General features: G+C 50.3%; 1 protein-coding gene across 1 annotated transcript in view; it reads right to left on the reverse strand.

Annotated features, from left to right (window-relative positions):
• MYO15A (myosin XVA) overlaps nt 1–22,422 on the reverse strand; it is a 1,716,372-nt gene that overhangs the window by 511,806 nt on the left and 1,182,144 nt on the right. The gene's annotated exons all lie outside the window — the stretch shown is intronic.

Genomic DNA, 22,422 nt, shown 5'->3' on the forward strand with positions numbered 1-22,422 from the left:
CTGCTGGCACGGAGCCTTATTGCGACGATGAGAAGATTCTGAAGTCTTCAAAGGCACTAACGGTAACGAGGCAAAGGAAAGTGGTGCCACCGTCGACGGTGCCGTCGTCGTTAACGTCGACGATACTGACCTGGTCGTCAACGAAGATAATTTTGGAGAAGTCATCCTCGACAGTACGGCTGTCGACGGAGTCGTCGTCAGGGTCACTGTCGACGGGCGATCAGCTGTAGACACAGTCGTCGACGAAGCAGTCGCCGACGGAACGGTCGTCGACACCGGTAGAAATTCCGTAGACTGAGTCTTCGTCGACGAGGCTTTGGTCGACGATGGCTTCGTCGACGAGTCCTTGGTCGACGGTGTCTTCGTCGACGAGATCTTGGTTGACGGAGTCGTCATAGACGACGACGAAGGTTTCTTCGAGACTTTCGTCGACGAGGATTCTTTCTTCTTCGTCGATGAGGAGATGGGAATCGTCTACGGAACCGGCTTAGAAGGCAATGAAACCCTCATCGACGTGGATGCTGTCGACGAGACCGTCGTCGACGAAGAAAAAGCTGATGTTGTTGTCAGCGTCGTCGTCGAAGATGCAGAAAAAGTCGTTCTCGTCGACGGAACGCTCGTAGATGCTCCCGTTGACGGCGGAACTTTAAGAGGCATGGAAACACCTCGAGAGGCAGCAGAAGACGCCTGAGAGCCAGGTCTCGTGGGCATAAAGGTGGTAGAGGTGGCTGAAGACGCCATAGGAGCCAGAGGCATGGCCAATTTCATCTTTTTGAGGAAAGGAGATGGAACATCCTGTAAAGTACCACGCTTGGATGCTGCTGAAGAAAGTCCACAATGAAAACTTTCTGCGTCTGACAGGACTGAATCCTTGTCCTTTAGACGTTGAAGCCAAAGGAGAAGACGGCCTTCTCTGTCCTTCAGAGTCTTAGTAGAAAAAGTTCTACAGAACTTGCAGCTGCCAGCCTCATGATCAGGGTATAAACAGTAGATACACTTCTGGTGGGGGTCCTTTTCAAAAAGGCGCAGCTTCCCACAAGAAGAGCAAGTTCTGAATAAAGACTTCTTACTTGACATGTTGAGATAAACACTGGAACTAGAAGAGTAGAGGTGAAAACTGAGCAGAGCTCAGGGAGACTCCCTTCACACGACGTGCAGTAAAAAATCTGAGGGCTTGAGCTTCTGAGGAGAAGGTTCTAGAGGGTGCTGGCGCCTGATTGGCTGTAATTTGGACTAACATAATGACACTAATGTGTTACAAGTAGTTTTTCTCTTTATCATGCATTCCTATGTAGGAATCGTTTTTAGAGGATTTCAGTTGTTTTCCCTCTTCTTTATCATGTATTATGTTTTTATATATATATATATATATATATATAGCATTATTGCTATGTTATTTACTGTGGGACTCCCACTTCGACGACGGGGAATATTCAAGCATGTGACATGCCCTTCAAAAAAAACAAATCATTGTTTAGATCAAGGGTCTTACACCTTACCTTTGGAGCAGTATCATTGTGAAGGCATTGCAAGGAACTTTCATATCCTCAACAACATACAGTAAATCAGGTTTTATGTCTTTAGATGCATTACTTTATTTGCTTTCCACTCCTTTAATGGCTTGTCTTGCTGTCAATGTCCATCAAAGTGTATTTCCATAAGTGCACCTGAGCCCTGTTAGACTAACAACACCATGTTTGTTGTATCTAAATAAAAATGATGCTGATGAACAACTTACTTATCTTCTGTACACCTCATCTGGTGGAGATTATATCTAGCCACAGATTCTGTACCTTGGAATTTCCCCAGGCATCAGACTGGTTCCACAAGATTTTGAGTGAGCAGTACCCCTGTACGCTGGTTGTTGGTGTTCGTCGGCCTTGCGTCCGTCGCCATCCATCGCCGTCCGCGCCAGTATTGATGTCATGGTACCTATATTGGCACCACCCAGGAGTACTTAAGTCAGATTCGTTGCACGACTTTCCACATTAGAAGCGCAGAGCCATGAAGAAAACTGACCACCGGTATGTGCAGAACTAGGGGCATGAAAGGGGTCATCCCTATCCCTAGACATCTGTTCGCAGAGCAAGTAGGATGGGTGGGATCGCTAAGCAATCTGCGGCTAGATATAGTCTCTATGGGTAAGGCTGTACCTAAGGTAAGTAACTTGCTCATCTGATAAAGACTTCCAGCCTTAGATTCCTTACCTTAAAATAGATACCCAAGCAATACGCTCCCAGGAGGAGGGTCCGCAAACCAATTTCAAATGAGAAAGACCTGCAGGACCGAACAGCAAAGTGCCCATCACTGCGGACCTGACTGTCCAGACCGTAATGTTTGGTGAACATGTGCAGGGATGTCCACGTTGCTGCCTGACAGATATCCAGGACCAGACTCAGCCTGCTAATACAGTGGAGGCTGCTTTAGCTCTGGTGGAATGAGGGCAAACCTTGATGAGTTTGCTTCTTGGCCAGTGCGTAGCAGATTTTGATGCAGAGCACAAAGTATCTGAAGATGGTCCACTTCTGCACTGTCCGACCTTTCTTCACACCAACATACCCCACAAAGAGTTGGTCATCCAACCGGACCTCTTATGTACGGTCAACGGGGGCGCGGTCTCACTGGTGGCAAGATGGCTGCACTCTAAGTGAGCTCTGCCGGCTGAGCAAATAACCTGCCAAAATCCAAGAGGCGCTGAGCCCTTCTAAGCCTACTCCAAATGGGCCTGTACTGCTGGGAGCTCCTGGAGCCTGAGGAGCTGCTTTGCCGAGTCCGACTTGCTGACCACGACACAGCAGCACAGAAGATGACTGAGTCGCATGGAGGCCCAACGCCAGCTGGTGACGGTGTTTGCTGGGTGCCGGCAGGGCCGGACTGGGAACCAAAACCGCCGGAGGAGGTTGGGGGTGCGACCGAGCTCTTTGGGCCGATTTTGTTACAGGGCCAATTTTGCAGCTATGCTGCATAAACGGCCCTGTAACAAAAACGGCCCCCAGGGGCCCAAAACTGCCCCCCACCCTTGCGGCGCACCGGGGGATTGCCTGGTGCCCGTAACGGTCAGTACAGCCTGGGTGCTGGTCGCTGGGATCCTACTTGCGAAGCCTGCACTGCTGCCTGGAAGCTATCCTTGGAACCCGGGAGGCGCCCGCCGGTGAGTGTCTCTGTGTACTGCCCACATCACTGGACCCTGAGCCAGGAATACAAGTAAGGAGGCAACCCGGAGGGGGGAGGGGGTTACGATGTTGACCTTCTCTCTCCTGCGGCCGTACGCCGGCTGCTGGACGAGTCTGCACTTTTGCCGGAGCTAGCGGGAGGGCTCTGGTGCCATGCTTAAAGAAGGCTGCTGTGGACACTCTGGGCCATTGATACCAATCTCTCCAAGACGCGCACTGTGTGCTATAGACGGCCAGGCCACCCCCCCCCTTTGGTGAGTGACTTGGATTGGGGGGTGCAACAGTGCTGGGCCTGACTAGACCTGCTGGACCCTGTGATGCCCTAGGCCCTGAGAAGCGGGGTGACTCGAAGGGAACAAAAAAGCCAGCCTCCTTCCCGCACGTACCATCTGCTTTCCTGATGGGCGCGCTCTGTGGATCAGGGTGAGGGGCACACTGCACACCGGCATTGCTCCATGACAGCTAATGGGCCATATACTGCTTTAACTGCGGACTGTGAGCAGCTGCACCCTAGGAGAGCTGTGAACTGCAGCGCTTTGCTTGCCTTTACCTGGGCTCCCAACGCCCTGAGACTGGGGCCTGGGTCACCGTGAATTGCTAACACCTTGGGGCTTGATTCGGAGGGGCGCACAGCACTGCAGCCGGCTGCCATATCCCCAGTGGCTGAGCCTCTGAGTCAGGCTGTTGAAGGAGTGCGATTGGCCCAAAGAGGCCACCTAGGATCCATAACACTATTACTGTTGTGGTAAAAAAAAGCTCCGACTATGCCTCCTGCTCCCCTGCTGCAGTGACAATGGGGAAACCAGATGCCAAGCAAGCCAAGATAATGCAGTGACTCACCCCTGGTTGCAGAGGAACATGCCACACAAACTGACTCTGCAGGGGTTCCGGACAAGGATATACGTTACCTGCACTCCTTGAGGCTAAATCCAGATTAAGAACTATAGACTCCAAAATAGACCACCTAGCGGCCCGTCTGGACTAAGTCAAGCAATGCATGGATGCCTATGATAGGAGGATTACCCAACAAGAAGCCAGAGTGTCAGATGCAGTTGATACCAGCCAGAAAATCGCCACCGCCTGCTCAAAATGAATAAAGTTCTAGAGCTTATCTGCACCAAAAATGAAGACCTTGAATCCCGTTCCCACAGGAATAACCTCCGCATTACTGGTGTCCCAGAATCCACAGCCGTAGCCAAAATGGAGGACTATGTAGAATCGCTACAACGAGAACTGTTCGGCACAGCCCTATCCTGTGTCCATCATTGAAAGGGCACATCGGTCTCTTAGCCCATGGCCCCGTGGCCAATAATAGCATGTATCTTAAATTACCGAGACCGGGATGCCATTCTGGGGAGATGGGGAGGTCAGACATCAGGGCAACACCCTCTCTTTCTATCCTGATTTTACGCCGGTGGTTCAGGTGGCAAGACTGGACTTTCTACCAGCCAAGATACTGCTTCAGCAACTGAATATCAAGTATGCATTCATGTATTCAGCCAAATTGCGCGTCGATACTGATGACAAACCGTGCCAATTCACAGACCCTAAAGCAGCCATGTCATATGTTAAACACCTGCAAAAGGCTGATTTACACAGCCCCCTACATCTGCTGCAGGCGGTTACACCAGCAACAACGATTAGTGCCCCTCGCATTGCACTGCGCATCTGGCTGGGCCCCCCGTGTCTCGGAATCACATTAAAAAACATTGCTTCCTCAGCGTACCAGCAAACAATCTCTACCCTATGCCTTTGTGACAGCAAACTAATTCTTTAACCACATCGGTGCGGTACGATTTACCGCCGGGTGCTGACCCCTAATGGAAACGGGCGTGGTCATGACGGAACGGTTCCGTCATGAGCACAGCTCAACCGATGCTCATGACGGAACCGTTCCGTCATGAGCATTGAAGGGGTTAAACTACACCATCCTCCTTGAGGCTTGGAATAGTCCAGCAGAGCCCACACCCCCCAACGGGATGAGTCCCATGAATTTGTATTATGCTCCAAGTTTGGGGTTACTTAGTGGGAAAGGAACTGATTCGCAACCTGATTGGGGGGTTGGAATGGGAGGGGGTGGGCATGGGAAGTTAGATGGGGGCATTGTAAGCTGGGACCGTTCTTCCCGGAGTTAACATCACCTTGTTTGATTACTGATATGAATCTGTTACCTACTACATTAAGCGACAGCCCCACTGCATGCAAAGCTAATGCGTTTCTTACCCTGTACGGCAGCACGATCTCACTAGATTGTTTACGCATACCAGAGCTCCCTTATGACTGAAGTGACATTCCTAACATGGAATATAAGAGGCATTAATGACCATCGCAAATCCCAACTGATGCATGCTTAGCTTGCTCGTCACAACGTTGGCGTCTGCTTTTTGCAAAAGACGCACCTCTCACTCCTCGTGTACTCTAATTATGGGAGGGGTGTTACCATTTTACTTCAAAAAGGGCTCCCCTGGCGCATCAGGCACCTACACATTGACACTGCAGATAGATATTTTATATTGATAGGCATACTGCACTCGCACCGTTGATCATGGTAGCCATATAACGTCCAAATCTGAACGACCCAGAATTCTTCCTCCACGTCTGGAAGATAATTTCCTCACATGGTCCAATTGTCTGGGGCGGCGACTTCAACATCGCCTTACAGAACACGCTCTACCGCTCAGGCGTTAGACTGCAACACCCTGAAGCCACCACCATGCTCCACTCACTGATGCTGGACAACATGCTTATTGATGCCTGGCATCATGCACATCCCAACAGATGCAAAGGTACCTGCATCTCTACCACACACAACTCCGGGTCCCGCATAGACCTCTGGCTAGTGACCCATGACGCAGCTGACTAATTCTCTTCCATTGAGCAAATGGCGTACACCTTATCCGATCACTCCCTTGTATGTCTGGCCCTCAAAGTCCCACAGACCCTGCCACACATATTCTCATGGGGGTTACCCCCCTTCACTCTGAAAGACATGGTTTTCAAAGAAGAACTGCATGATTCCATAAAATAATTCTTTGAACTAAACAAGGGGTGGGTCGAGTCTCCATCGACTCTATGGGAGATGTTTAAGGTAGTCATCTGAGGCGTTTGCATCGCCAGGCAGTCTGGGGCACTTAGACCCATCTGCGGATCCCTGGAGAAGCTTGAATCGGAAATAAAAGAGCTAGACCAGCTACACAACACCAATTCCACCCCTACCACACTGGCAGACATCTGAGCAAAGCTATCTTAATATGAAACTGAGGCGGAACGCAAAACGAGCCACCTTGGCAGAGCAGCACAAGCCCATCAATTCAGCAAAGGCGATCACCCTGGCAAAATACTGGCTAACATGCTGAGAGCACCCCACACCGCCACATATATAACAGAACTGCTCGATGATACTGGCGCGAAGATCACGTCCTGTACTGAGATAGCACCTGCTATTACTGCCTTCTACTATCAGTTTTACACTGCCGGGGTAGTATGCCCCCAAGACACCCTACTGAAGTACTTCAATTCTATCGAGCTGTTATGGTTCGACCCTGGGCATTGAGAATACCTGGACACCCCATATGACAGGAGAATTGCCCACATCATTGCTGCCCTCCGGGGCAACAAGGGACAAGGCGCTGGGCTTGTACGGACTAGCCCCTGGATTCTATAAAGAGTACGCTTCCATTCTGATCCCCCACCTAGCTGAGATGTATAGCGAGTCTGTCACACTGGGCCATCTTCCCCCTACCCTCCAGGAGGCACTAATCACACTCATTCTAAAACCGAACTAGGTGCCTGAGCGCTGGGATTCATACCACCCCCTCTCATTAATCAATACTGACAATAAAATATTCACCAAACTTTTAGCGAATCGACTCTTCCACTTATGCCCCTAATTATACGTCCTGATCAGTCCAGCTTTATTCCGGGATGCGCCACATCACATAACTCACGTACAATCTTTTCCGTATTGCACCTTATTAACCACTTGCTGCCTGCGGTGGCGGCTTTTCTCGATGCCACTAAGGCATTCGACTCTCTGGAATGGCTGTTTCTTTATTCGCTCCTTGGCCGCTTGGGCTTCAGCTTGCATTTCATCCAAAAGATCCACTTACATTACCCTCGGCATGCATTAAAATCAATGGACAGATAACCAATCCTATTGCGATCACCAGGGGCACACGGCTGGCCTGCCCGCTCTCCCCAATGTTATTCACGATTGCAATGGAACCGCTGTTGGCTCGCCTGTGCCAACACCACACAACACAAGGTATTGGATTCTCAATCTGTAGCCTAGTTACTTCTATGTATGCGGACAACATTACGCTATATATCCGTGAAAAACCTCGCACCCATGACGAGGGAGGTAATCCGATTTGGCAGCTACTCGGGTATGCAAATAAGCTGGAGCAAATTTATTTTATTCTCCTTCACTGACGCGACACTGCCTTATCCTACTGAATTCCCGTTAAAATGTGCCACTGACCCAACCAAATACCTCGGCATATGGTTGAGCATGGACACGGATGAACTCTGGAAAGTATAGAATGGCTTGAAACTTAAATAGCAACATGGAATAAACTCCCTCTCTCTTTGGCAGGTCGAATCGTGATAGCGAAAAGGGTTGTTTTACTGCAATTCTTATATCTTTCTCTGAACATCCCACTTCCCCTCGCAATGCAATTTTTTAAGCGGCTTCAGTCAGACATAATAATGCTAGCGTTGGCTGGCAGGCAACCTCAGGATACCTATGAAATTCTGATGTTACCCTTCGCGCCCGGCAGGCTGGGGGCCCAAGACCTTAAATTGTACGCTTATTGTGCCCAGGTCAGCTTCTTGCACTTCTTGCTGCACACACCACCCTTTCAGCCACACTTGGCCGTGAAACAGACCAGGTCTCCCCATGGCTGCTCCAAACGGCGTTATTCTGGCCATATAAAGCACCCAGAGATTAAATCAATACTGTTGAGTGCGTGCGCTGGGCGTCGGAGGGTATCCATAAACTGACTGGCATTGATACACTATATGGGCCATCAATGAAACAAGCAGAGAACCCCTCCTTCCCTCCACTACACAACAAATGGATGGCGAGCCGCGCCGTATCACTGGACATATGCACCCATGCACACCTCTATCCTGACGGCCAGTTCCCCCCACACTCAAGGATGCAACCACATCCTTCCCGCTTGACACCCTAATCTACTATCAAATGGAGGCTACCTGCAGAAAACGTAAACAAGAACTTCCCACAAGCCCACCGGTCAACACTGCACTTGAATACACTCACACAACCACTTTTTAAAAAAATATATTTTTATTGACTTTCAAACAAACATTATCACTTACAGGATAGAAAGGTCAGCAGTAATTTCCTAGATCACTGCAAGTCTCCTGTTCTAGTTTCAGCAGTCTCTTGTATAACAGTATTATTTATCCGCAAAATGTGTCCTGACCAAATAATAAGGCCTCCCCGATATGTAGCACCCATCGAATTCCACTGCGACTCTTAAGCAAGGCATATTAAAATAAAATTCTAAATTATTCCCCCACTCCCTTTAAGAGCCCACCCCTGCCCCCGGTGTGTCCTCTAGTGCGACCCAGTTTGAATACAATGACATATGGTTCAACATCATACAGTGTTCCCATGTTAGTTACGAGAATACCTAATATTCCAGCATGCAGAATCATCTCACTTATTGTTATTTCACCTGCTAGCACTCCAGTAATACATGCCTGATTCAAGTTGATACATTCAATGCGCTAATGACAGAGTTGCCATCCGATTCCTCATCCAGTGTTTGTAATAAAATACTAGTGCTTCCCAGGCTTTTGCGGTCTCTAAGGCTTTATCTCCTCTTGCCCGTGTAGCAAGCTGAAATCAAACTGTGCTCTCGCTCCCTGCCCATCGAAGGAATTCCGCCTTCCACCTCTGAATACTGGGCCCGTGGAGGTTTCCAGTGCGCCGAAATGTTTCGAGCAGTAATCCTAGATCTATGAATTTGCTTGTGAGTTTTGTTTTTGATGTATGGGGGAACCAGTGTAATAAGCAAGTACCCATGTCAGGAGTTATCTGCCTTCCAGTGATCTCGCATAGCACTGCCATTACTTCCTCCCAGTACGTTCCTAGATGTGGGCAGCCCCAAATCATGTGGCTAAACTCCGTCCCCTCCAAATTACAGCACGGGCATCTCGCTGTACCAATATGAAAATATTTATTTAACATAGCAGGAATAAGGTACGCCCTATGCAATATAAAGAAGTGGACCAGTTGGAAGCGGGCGTTTCTAGTGCTTTTCCACGCCCTCCTGATTATCTGATCCCATGCTTTCTCAGGGATTTTCTTATCCAGGTCCGATTCCCACTTATTCTGCAGTTCCCCCAAGGGCTCCAACCCCTCAACAATCATGCGCCTATATAAGCACGTGACTGCCTTAAAGATCTGTGCAGCCATGACCACGTATTGACAGGCCATTGAGGTTTGTGGTTCCAACAGTCCCTCCCGCCATCGTTTTTTGTATAGCTGACAACAATGCCGAATGAAGCAAAAAGTCTCCTCGGGGCAGGTCATATCTATCTTGTAAAGCCTGAAACAGGAGGAGGCTGCCATCCTCATACAAGTCACCCAGCATCTGCAGTCCCCTGCTCTCCCATTTAAACAGTGCTCCCCAATCCACTCCATGCAGGAGTGTGATGCACATAGTCAGGGGTAGTTCAGGGGCGTAAGGCCGACTAATCTTGGCCCGTCGCTGGCTTCGATTCCAGCATAGTCTCAGTGTCCGTACCTCACCAGTAATCTGTCCCTACAATCATACGGGCCCTGAAACTCTAGCGCCACGGCTTGAGTAAGCCACTGCAGCTGGACTGCTAAATAATACGTCTCAAAATCGGGGACTGCGAGCCCACCGACTGTTTTTGGTCGCATCAAAGTTTTAAGTGCTACCCATCATCTGCCCGTTTCCCAAATACAGCCCGTAAACTGTGTTTGGATCTGTTTAAACAATGAGGCCAGTACCCAGATTGGCAATGTTCGAAAGTAGTACAATAACCGAGGAAGTGAAACCATTCTTAAAAGTGCCACTCGTCCAGCTACCGATAGAGGTAGCGTGCCCCAGAAATCCATATTACCGCGGAGACTTCGGATAGCCCTCCCCACATTTCCATCTAGAAAATCAGAAGACGAATGATATATGTGGGTCGCAAGATACGGTAAGCATCAATACTCCCATTTTATTCCGCTTGTATAGAAGGGCCCCTCACTCTTTGGGGTCATTGGGAACAGACAAGTTTAAGACCAGTTGACCTTGAGACCCGAGATCATCCCAAACTCTTGGAGTAGGCCCTTTGCACCGTCGAAGGCATCAGTTGCATTTGCTAGAAACATAAGGAGATCATCGGCATAAAGTGATATATAATGTACCGCACCATACACATCAAGTTCCGTCCGGGCTTGGGCCGCCAATGGTTCTATTGCCAATGCAAACAACAAAGGGTAGAGCGGACAACCCTGACACATTCCCCGACTCACCGCACAAGAGGATGATACCAAAGCCCCTGTCCGTACCCGAGCTGTGGATGATTTGTATAGTATCGCCATCCAAGCTACAAAGGCGTCTCCAAGGCCGAATTTACGCATAATCTAAAACAGATACGGCCACTCCAGGCTATCAAATGCCTTCTCTATGTCGACTGACAATATGACAGCGGAGTTCGATGGGTAAGAGTCCGCCCCCAATATGTGGAGAAGGCGCCTCACATTTGTGGCTGTGTTCCGAGTCGGAATAAACCCGGCTTGGTCTCAGTGAACCAGGTGTTGCACATGCGGAAGCAATCGGGTTACGAAAATCCTACTTAAGATTTTATAATCAGACGTGAGCATTGACAAGGGGCGGTATGCCGTCTTATCAGTGGGAGATTTCCCAGGTTTCAATAAAGGGATGATGACGGCCTCAAGGATCGAGATCGGTAGTACCCTGTCGCTTTTCGCTTCATTATATACAGTCAATAACTTGGGGGCTAAAGAATCTATGTAAGTGGAATAGAACTCTATTGGTAACCCATCTGTCCCAGGCGTTTTGTTGTGCGCCATATGTTTTATCACGCCGTGTATTTCTCCCAATGATATGTCCTGCCCTAGAAGATCAGCCTGCGTTTTTTCGAGTTGCGGTAATACTGTCTCCGTTAAAAAAAAATCATGGTAGCCTCATCAAGCTCTAGCTTAGTCCAATAGAGTTCCGCATAATAGTCTAAGAACAACTTATGAATCCCTTGCTAGGTATAACCGGGTCCCCAGCCACAATATTTAATTCAAGTATAATCGTCCCTCGGCGGGCCGGATTAGCCTTATCACGCTCTGTGTACGCACGCGCTTGGTATTTCTTGTGGTCAAACAGCGCAGCCTTTCAGTTTGCACTGCTACCTCTTCTCTAGCCTCAGAGATCTCCCTCTGTTCATCAGGGCAATCAGGGCAGGATCTTTCTGCTACTTGCAAGCGCTGTTCCGCCGTGTCAATGTCATGTAACAGTGTTTTCCGTACTCCCGCCTTGTTAGCTATGCAGAGTCCCCTCACTACCACCTTAACGGTATCCCATTCCTCTGCATTCTCAGAGAAATACTGTGCAATCCCCTTCCCTATTGCATCACAAAAGATCTGATCTTCCAGGGCTTCCGGGCGCAATCTCAAAGTCGGGATCACTGGGCGCTCTTGGGACCAGTGAAGGCGCAGCAGTAATGGGTTAGGATCAGATATCATCCTAGATTAACAGTGGCGTGTATGCCTGGCGTGCAGAGTATCGCATCTAACCGTACATGTAGTTTGTGCAATGCTGAAAAAAATGAGTAATTCTGTTCCCATGGGTGCTGGGCCCGCCAAGTATAAACCAGGCCCCACCTATTCTGCCAATCGTGCCTGGCTTTAGAGACCCTACGTATTGGTGCTTCAGGAAGTGGGGGGGGGGGGGGTGAGAGCGATCTAGAGATGTGTCAGAGACTGAGTTGAAATCCCCTCCTACAATCACCGGGCCAGTCAAGTAGGGCGCCAACTTCCCAGATAAGTGATTAAAAAAGGCTGGTTGGTCCGTGTTGGGCGCATAGATACTGCTCAGTACAATATCTCTGCCATTAAGTCGGCCCGCCACTGCCAAAAACCTCCTCTCCGGGTCCACCAGTTGCTGCATAGGTTGGAAAGGGACTCCCGCTCTGACCCAAATCAGCGCTCCCTGTGCAAAAGCTGAATATGTAGTGTAAAAAAGTTGCCCCCTCCATCTGCGCTGCAAAGCTAATCCTTCGGGACGGGTCATATGTGTTTCTTGAAGAAATGCCATTTGGTCCCCTCTCCTCACCAAATGAGCATGTACATTATGTCGTTGCAGCATTGTGTGTATCCCTCTAACATTCTACAAAATGCATTTCAGTTCAAGTAATGACCCCATGGCGCAGCTGTAAACTAATCACTAAGGTTGCTCTCCAACAGGACACACCGGAGCCCCTACCTACCCCAAAACAAACCCCAAATATCCCCCAACACTCCCGCCCCAGAACAGGTACTAAAACACTAGTCCCCATCCAAACTAAGAATCACACTATATCCTCTAGTAGCTACAGAGGAATGAAAAAAAGGAAGGGGAGGCGACTACGAGCCAACAAGGGCCCTCTTACTCTGGCACCAGAACAGCGCCTTACCCCAAACAATAAGCAAGTCCCCCCTCCGTGGGCTCCTAGATCTGAGAGAGCCATCCTAGATCACCACCCCAACAATCCTATAATTCTGCATTCCATATCTTACCAACCAAATGGCCAGAGCGTTGATCATGAAGGAAGGGGGCAAGGACGGGAGGAGTAAATACAAAAGGTAGAGGTGGCCCCAAATGGAAACGACACAGGAGGCAATCATACAATCTCATCAGCTGTCCCCGGTGTGACATGTGGTAGGGCAACGCTATCTGTATTGGACTCTTTTGAGTCAGTTCCCACAGTCCCCTTTTCCTACTCATTGTCCGCTACTGAAGGAGAAAGACGCTCCTGTAAGAGTTCCGACACCGCCTGCAGGGCAGCCGATCGTTCCAGCTCTGTTTGTGATGCTGTAGGGCCTTGTTGTGCAGTGCACCGTTGTCGCACCCATTTCGACCTTTGGGGCAGTCAATCCTCTGTGAGTGGCCTCTTGCGATGCCCCACTGTGCCAGTTCCTGGCCGGTAGGATTCCAACCACGTCCATGCCGCCACAGGGTTCTCGCAGAAATGAGTGTTCTCATCCAATATTATTTGCAAGAGTGCTTGGAACATTAGTGAGTACTGTAGTCTCTCATCCAGCATTTCTTTCTTGACCGCCAGAAAAGAGGCGCGACAGCGCTGCACCTCAAGAGTGTAGTCTGGGAACAGTGAAACTTTACTATTGTCCACCTTGTACGGGCCCGGGAACCAAGCCTTTTGTAGTAAAAGGTCCCTGTCTTTATAATGAAGCAATTGAGTCACCACTGGTCTAGGAGGACTTCCTGGCGCTAGTGGTCGTGCAGGTACCCGGTGCGCTCTCTCCAGAGTATAGAATTGTGTTAGGCCCTCAGGCGCCACTACACTTCGTAACCAGTCCTCCAGATAATCAATCATGTTGGTCCCTTCCACCACTTCGGGCAGTCCTATCACACAAATGTTATTTCTGCGATTACGGCCTTCTGCTTCCTCGGCTCTCCTCTCCAGCACTTGAACCTTGTGCGTAACATCTCCCATCTGAGCCACCAGCCGGCTCTAAATTCCCCAATGTTGCCTCCGTCTGTTTCATGCGGTCAGCCAACTTTGTATGTTCTGTTCTAAGTAGGCCTATCCCCACCACTACATTTGCAATGTCCTGTTGTAAAACGTCTTTGGTGTTCGCTATGGCCTTCAGGATCTGGACCACTTGTTGTTGCATTACAGTCTCGGTCGGAGGTTCAGAAGAATCCTGCTTCCGCTGATCCGATGCCGAGTCCTCAGGGTCCAGGGGAGCCCCCCCTTGTTTCCCCTTGGTTTCCCCATTGTTGTGGGGGTCCAATTACGCCGATCAGCCCCCAGGTGAACCAACATGTCCCCGGGTGTTATGGCTGTCTTCTTGCTAGCTCTTTGGAGAAGGAGAATGATGGAGAGTGACTCCAGCCTATCACCCCCATAGCATAGGGAGTAGGCCGATAGACAGGGACCCTGCCTTACATATATTAGGGCATTTTCGTACCATTTTCCTTAGAGTAAGGCTTATGAACTTAAGATAGGGGATAGATATATAAGTATTAGTCATGATTTGCTCATTTGCTAACATGCTAGGCTACTTTTCATGGAGCTATGCATATTATGGGCTCCGTAGGCCTTAAACGAGACAGACTCCATTTTGCTTTCTGCCCAGTAGCTCGAGAAGGCTTTCTAGGTGAAGAGTAATGTTTTAGTTTCAAGCTGTTGTTCGCTTGGAGAGAACCGGTTCAGGCTGACCCTTATCGAAGGAATGTATTTTTCTCCACTCCGAAGACACAACTTCAGGCCGGCCGGCTGGGAAAGTGTCCTTGGTACGGGGAGGTACAAGACTTTGGTGGGCGGCAGGTTACTGGCCGTAACTTTCCATGAAGGAACGGGTTTTGATATTAGCGAAGGTGTTAGTCAGTTTGTGAGTTAGTCCGTAGGCGGCATCTAGCCGTTAGCATCTCTGCCATTATTCATGTTCATGGTGGACAAGTCGCCATCTTTGAAGTCGGAGAAAGATTTAAGACCGAAACTCTCTGAGATAGACTGAACGAGAAGCAGCGCGGAGCGCACTAATACAGAGAGAGAGAGAGACGGTAGCTAATAATCAGCAAGGTTCCGAGGTCCTGAGGGGAAGCAGACGAGGTTGAGCCTAGCGGTGCAGACGTGTACTTGTGACGGCTGAGGGTGACTGCGAGGCGAGCCAGGACACAGAGACGAGAAGGGAACCTAGATGACTGCCGAGTCCAAACTTCATATTAATCAGGTGACGTCCGACCAGCTATAATCTTTACCTTTTCTTTGCAGAAGTTATGTTGCATAGTAATGTGATTTGTGTCTATTGTTAATAAATACCCTAATTCTTATGGAATTATCGTGTGCCTTGTGTTCCTGTTCAATCTCGGTAAATGCATCTTTCAGTCGAAAGTTGTTTATGTGAACGGATGTGTAATCCCGATCAGGTAAATAGTGATCGAACAAAGAGGGAGTGAGTGGACCTTTGATGCCAAGAACAGAAAGTACACCATACAATTTGGAACCGTGTTTAAAGTTATTATTATAGGTTTATTCCGAGTAGGTAACTGAGATATTATCCTGATAATTGTTCATAGGAATGTGGTCGTCGTTGATATGCGGCGTTAGTGAGAACACTGGGGAGGACTACCAGTGCTGATACCCACAGGATTGTGGCTTGAATAAGTGAGAGCGCCAGGGGGGATACTGACGTGGAGTTCGACAGGATTGTTGAGCGTTTGGAAACGGGAGCATAGGGTTCTGCAGGCCCATGTGTAGTCGCACCGGATTGTGCGCAATATCTGCCCTAGGGTAGACCGGTCTGGGTCAGGGTGGCCGCGAGACCAACTGATGTGAATAAGATATTGTAGAAAATTCCTATATATGTATATTATCATGCCCCATCCTTAGATGCGACCTATATATATATATCTGTAAATCTATCCATTGTGAATACGATCTGAGGAGGGAAGGTGAGTACGTTTTGGCCGGGTCATAGGGGCCCCTGGGGGCTGATCCCATCTAAACAGAAAACCCAGCCATAACACCGGGGCACCGCTCCGCAGATATCAGCTCGCTCCTGGGTCAGATAGGCCCCTCGCACCAGTCCAGGGTAGCCCCGAAGGGTCTTCCACCATCATCCACAAGGCCACACTCCAGGTCCACACCCTCGCAGACGACTCTCTCAACTCCGCCGAACACCTTCACTTCCGGATCCACACTGACCCCAACACCACTCTCAGAGGAACACTCGTCTACAGACCTCCCGGACCCCGGGCCATGTTCAGCAACTCCATCGCCGACCTCGCCAGCACCCACGCACTCGCCTCCACGGACTACATACTCCTCGGGGACCTGAACTACCACCTCGAAAACAACAACAACACCAACTACCCCACCCTGATCGCCAACCTCGCCAACCTCGGCCTAAGACAACTCGTCACAGCACCCACCCACGCCGCCGGCCACACGCTCGACCCCATCTTCTCCACAGGCACCCACGTCGCCTTCAACCACACCACCGAACTCCACTGGACCGACCTCCACTGCATCCACTTCATATTCAAGAAGGCAACCACGCACCACCACACTCAACAGCTACCTCGCTGCTGCCGGGGCAAAATCACCGAGAACCAACTGACCTCCGCCCTTGCCCTGGACCCTTCAACTGACCCCACCGACCCTGACACCGCCGCCCGAAACCTCAGACAGTGGATCGAAGACTGCGCCAACACCCTAGCCCGGCTAAAGAAGCCCTCCATCAACCACTCCACCAAGAAATCCGCCTGGTTCACCAAAGAACTCCAGACCTCCAAACACACATGCCGGATGCTAGAGAAAAAATGGCTCGAAGACCGCATGTCAGACAACCACGCTGCCCACAAGGACGCCACTCGCAGACACCACTAACTCATCAGAACAACCAAGAGATCCTCCTTCAAAGCCCGCCTGGACAACAACGCACACGATTGCAAAGAGCTCTTCAGCATCATCAAGGAACTCTCCAACCCCAGTGCCAACACCAACGACATCGCGCCCTCGCAAGAACTGTGCGACTCACTGGCCACTTTCTTCCACCGCAAGATCATAGACATCCACGACAGCTTCAACGTACCGCCAGCCCCAACCACGACTGACCCCACCCCGAACACCACCTGCACCAACCAGCTGACATCCTGGGCCCAAGTCAACGACGACGAGACTCGAAAGATCATGAACTCCATCCACTCAGGATCACCAGCAGACCCCTGCCCACACCACATGTTCAACGAAGCTGACGCCACCATTGCACCCCAACTACGAAAGGTCATCAACATCTCCTTCGACTCAGCGACATTCCCGGAAAGCTGGAAGCATGCCGAAATCAACGCCCTCCTCAAGAAGCACAAAGCGGACCCCAAGGACCTCAAGAACTTCCGCCCCATCTGCCTGCTCCCTTTCCCGGCGAAGGTCACTGAGAAAATCACCAAAATACAGCTGACCCGCCACCTCGAGGACAACAACATCCTAGACCCGTCGCAATCCGGATTCAGACGGAACCACAGCACCGAGACAGCCCTCATTGCCGCCACAGACGACATCCGACGGCCAACTAGACACCGGCGATACCTCAGCCCTCATCTTCCAGGACCTGTCAGCTGCCTTCGACATGGTCTGCCACCACACACTAAGAACACGCCTCCAAGAATCCGGAATTCGGGAAAAAGCCCTGGACTGGACCACCTTCTTCCTCTCCGACAGAACCCAGAGGGTCCACCTCCCACCCCACCGTTCTAAAGCTACCAACCTCATGTGCGGTGTACCCCAGGGCTCATCCCTCAGCCCGACGCTGTTCAACATCTACATGGCCCCCCTCGCTCTAGTGGCCCGCCAACACAACCTGAACATCATCTCCTATGCTGACGACACCCAGCTCACCCTCTCCCTCACCAAGGACCCACACACCGCCAAAACCAACCTTCACGAGGGAATGAAGGCCGTCGCCAAGTGGATGAGGAGCAGCCGTCTGAAGCTGAACTCGGACAAGACGAAAGTCCTCATCCTCGGCCCCACCCCGTCGGCCAGGGGCGACTCCTGGGGGCCGACAACGCTAGGAACAGCACCGGCGCCCACAGACCATGCATGCAACTAGGGAGTCATCCTCGACTCCTCCCTCTCCGTGTCCAAGCAGCTCAGCGCCGTCTCCTCCTCCTGCTACAATACCCTCCGCATGCTTCGCAGGATCTACAAGTGGATCCTGATCGAAACCAGAAGAACGGTGACCCAAGCCCTCGTCAGCAGACGGCTGGACTACGGCAACGCACTCTAAGCAGGAATCCCGACCAAACACCTACAGCGACTACAACGCATCCAGAATGCCTCGCACCGCCTGATCTTCAACCTCCCCCGATGAAGCCACATCACCCCCCACCTCAGAGACCTTCACTGGCTCCCCATCAACAAGAGGATCACCTTCAAGCTCCTCACCCACGCTTACAAAGCACTCCACAACTCCGGACCAGCCTACCTGAACAACAGACTCAACTTCTACACCCCCGCCCGCCAGCTCCGCTCCACCAGCCTCGCCCTCGTCGACGTCCCACGAATCCAGCGTACCACCTCCGGAGACAGATCCTTCTCCTTCCTCGCGGCCAAGACCTGGAACACCCTCCCCACCCACCTGTGGCAGACCCAGGACCTGCTCACCTTCAGGAAGCTCCTCAAGACCTGGCTCTTCGAGAAGTAGCAGCAGTCACCCTCCCCCTGCAGCGCCTTGAGACCCTCACGGGTAAGTAGTGCGCTTTACAAGTTCTGTGATTGATTGATTGATTGATTCACTAGATGGGTGACGGCAGCACACCCCTCCCTTCTCCAGCAATCTCAGACCAGGCCAATCTAATAGAGGGGGGCCACCTAGCCGCTGCCTCAATCGACCGTCAAAAATAGGGTCCCCACAGATCCACTCCCGTGGGGTATCAATATTCACGTCTTGCCTAGTGGTTTGCTATAATTATTGTCAGCGGGCTCCCCGCAAATTACCGAGTTAGATGTATTGCTTCTGCTGCCCTCGCTATTCCTCCCCAGGCTTGCCAGAGGCACCGTACAGGGGATCCCAGGCCAGCTGTATGTTCTATCAAGGCAATTCGGGCCCTCTCAGGGCTGCCTTGTCTCATAAGCCGACAGATGAGGAGAAGTCAGAGAGCGCTTTGGCTTCTTGCTCTTCTTTTTGTGTCTCTTACCTGAGAGTCTTGAGTACTTTGAATGGAACGAGGAGGACTTCGGGTTCCGCATACGATTCCGGAACCTTCAACAAAATAGAAGGGGGTTCCCCATCGGGATTTAAGATGGGGGCAGGACAAGGGGGTTTTTGTTGCTTGATCCCGGGACCTTCCCCTCAACCGGGATCTCGACTTCCGCAGAATCACATATCGGACAGCTAGCAGCTTCAGGCTCCCTCAAAGCCTTCGAGCACCACAGACAGACAAGGTGCAGGTCCGTCATTGACATCAGTCGGTGACAAGCGCTGCAAGTCTTAAAACCTGACTTGTGTGAGGACATCCTCGAGACATCAGGATGTAAGTTCAAAAATAGATGACGAAACATAAAAAAAAGCCTGGCAAAAAATGACAGAGGGGTAGCTGTTCTACAGCTCAGCACTAGCTGGTGCAGTAAGAAAAGAACTGATGTCAGCGCACATGGGTGGTGCCTACATAGGTACCGCAATGTCACTTCCTGTGTGGACGATGCAGGCGACTGATGGTGGGCCACTCAATGACATCTACCGGTGTGCAGGTAAGGAATCTGCACCTAGATATAGTCTTTACCAGATAAGGCATTACCGAAGGTAAGTAACTTGTTCATCAGCATCATTTTTATTTAGATACCACAAACATGGTGTTATTAGTAAAAAGAAAAAATTACAAAAAACAATTTGATGGACAGAATGTAGATCAATGTCTTACATTCACCCCAGTACAAGGATCTGGGCCTAAATCCATCGTTTTTTGCACTCCACACCACCCTGGGTCAGATAATGGCTTTATGCAAATCAGCTCTGACCCTGTACCCCATGGGAACAGTCCAGTCCGAACTACAACAGCCATATCTTTCCCAGACCGGAATCAAGCATCCGAGGACCGGACCGGTTTCGAGGTAACACCTCTCATCAGCCCGGCTAGCTTGACTCCAGTGGTGTGGAGGCTCTGGGACCCACGTCTGAGCTACCCCAGTACACTCAGGGAGAAAATTACAAAAAACAATTTGATGGACAGAATGTAGATCAATGTCTTACATTCACCCCAGTACAAGGATCTGGGCCTAAATCCATCGTTTTTTGCACTCTACACCACCCTGGGTCAGATAATGGCTTTATGCAAATCAGCTCTGACCCTGTGCCCCATGGGAACAGTCCAGTCCGAACTACAACAGCCATATCTTTCCCAGACCGGAATCAGTCCATCACCTGTTGTTTTTGCAAACTCGCTATAAGTGTACTGGGGATGCCCAGACGTGGGTCCCAGGCACTCCACACCACTGGAGTCAAGCTAGCCGGGCTGATGAGAGGTGTTACCTCGAAACCGGTCCGGTCCTCGGATGCTTGATTCCGTTCTGGGAAGGACATGGCTTTTGTAGTTCGGACTGGACTGTTCCCATGGGGCACAGGGTCAGAGCTGATTTGCATATCGCCATTGTCTAACCCAGGGTGGTGTGGAGTGCAAAAAAACGATGGATTAGGACCCAGATCTTTTGACTGGGTTGAATGTGTGACATTGATCCTCATTCGGTCCATCACCTGTTGTTTTTGTAAACTCGCTATAAGTGTACTGGGGATGCCCAGACGTGGGTCCCAGGCACTCCACACCACTGGAGTCAAGCTAGCCGGGCTGATGAGAGGTGTTACCTCGAAACCGGTCCGGTCCTCGGATGCTTGATTCCGTTCTGGGAAGGACATGGCTTTTGTAGTTCGGACTGGACTGTTCCCATGGGGCACAGGGTCAGAGCTGATTTGCATATCGCCATTGTCTAACCCAGGGTGGTGTGGAGTGCAAAAAAACGATGGATTAGGACCCAGATCTTTTGACTGGGTTGAATGTGTGACATTGATCCTCATTCGGTCCATCACCTGTTGTTTTTGCAAACTCGCTATAAGTGTACTGGGGATGCCCAGACGTGGGTCCCAGGCACTCCACACCACTGGAGTCAAGCTAGCCGGGCTGATGAGAGGTGTTACCTCGAAACCGGTCCGGTCCTCGGATGCTTGATTCCGTTCTGGGAAGGACATGGCTTTTGTAGTTCGGACTGGACTGTTCCCATGGGGCACAGGGTCAGAGCTGATTTGCATATCGCCATTGTCTAACCCAGGGTGGTGTGGAGTGCAAAAAAACGATGGATTAGGACCCAGATCTTTTGACTGGGTTGAATATGTGACATTGATCCTCATTCGGTCCATCACCTGTTGTTTTTGCAAACTCGCTATAAGTGTACTGGGGATGCCCAGACGTGGGTCCCAGGCACTCCACATCACTGGAGTCAAGCTAGCCGGGCTGATGAGAGGTGTTACCTCGAAACCGGTCCGGTCCTCGGATGCTTGATTCCGTTCTGGGAAGGACATGGCTTTTGTAGTTCGGACTGGACTGTTCCCATGGGGCACAGGGTCAGAGCTGATTTGCATATCGCCATTGTCTAACCCAGGGTGGTGTGGAGTGCAAAAAAACGATGGATTAGGACCCAGATCTTTTGACTGGGTTGAATGTGTGACATTGATCCTCATTCGGTCCATCACCTGTTATTTTTGCAAACTCGCTATAAGTGTACTGGGGATGCCCAGACGTGGGTCCCAGGCACTCCACACCACTGGAGTCAAGCTAGCCGGGCTGATGAGAGGTGTTACCTCGAAACCGGTCCGGTCCTCGGATGCTTGATTCCGTTCTGGGAAGGACATGGCTTTTGTAGTTCGGACTGGACTGTTCCCATGGGGCACAGGGTCAGAGCTGATTTGCATATCGCCATTGTCTAACCCAGGGTGGTGTGGAGTGCAAAAAAACGATGGATTAGGACCCAGATCTTTTGACTGGGTTGAATGTGTGACATTGATCCTCATTCGGTCCATCACCTGTTGTTTTTGCAAATTAGTAAAAAGAGGGCAGATAATCTGAAGAAGTAATATATGTTTCAATTGAGTAGCAAAGAACCCTTCCAACTGGTGCAATTGCCAAAGCCAACTATGAGTTAATACATAGCAGTTCCACTAGAGACAATCACGTAATCCGGCCGCAGGCTTGAATACTTCACCATCATGTGAAATAATGGGTAAAGGTTTCCTGTAGGACTTTAAACCATTATTGACCACTCAGACTACAGTGTTAGTACAAAACACTTTTAAGTGACATAAACAGCCACCTGTCAACAGACTAATTACAAATTTACTTCAAGCTCAATGGACAAAGTTCTTCCAGCTTAATGTACAGCATGTGTACGTGAATCTGATGTCAAAGCTCACACAAAGTAATATACAGCAGTTCAGTCTGTCTCCATTGGCACTTTCTTTCACTGAAGAACATCCGTA

Source organism: Lissotriton vulgaris, chromosome 10, assembly GCF_964263255.1.
Source record: "Lissotriton vulgaris chromosome 10, aLisVul1.2, whole genome shotgun sequence".
In the NCBI taxonomy this organism is placed as follows: Eukaryota; Metazoa; Chordata; class Amphibia; order Caudata; family Salamandridae; genus Lissotriton; species Lissotriton vulgaris.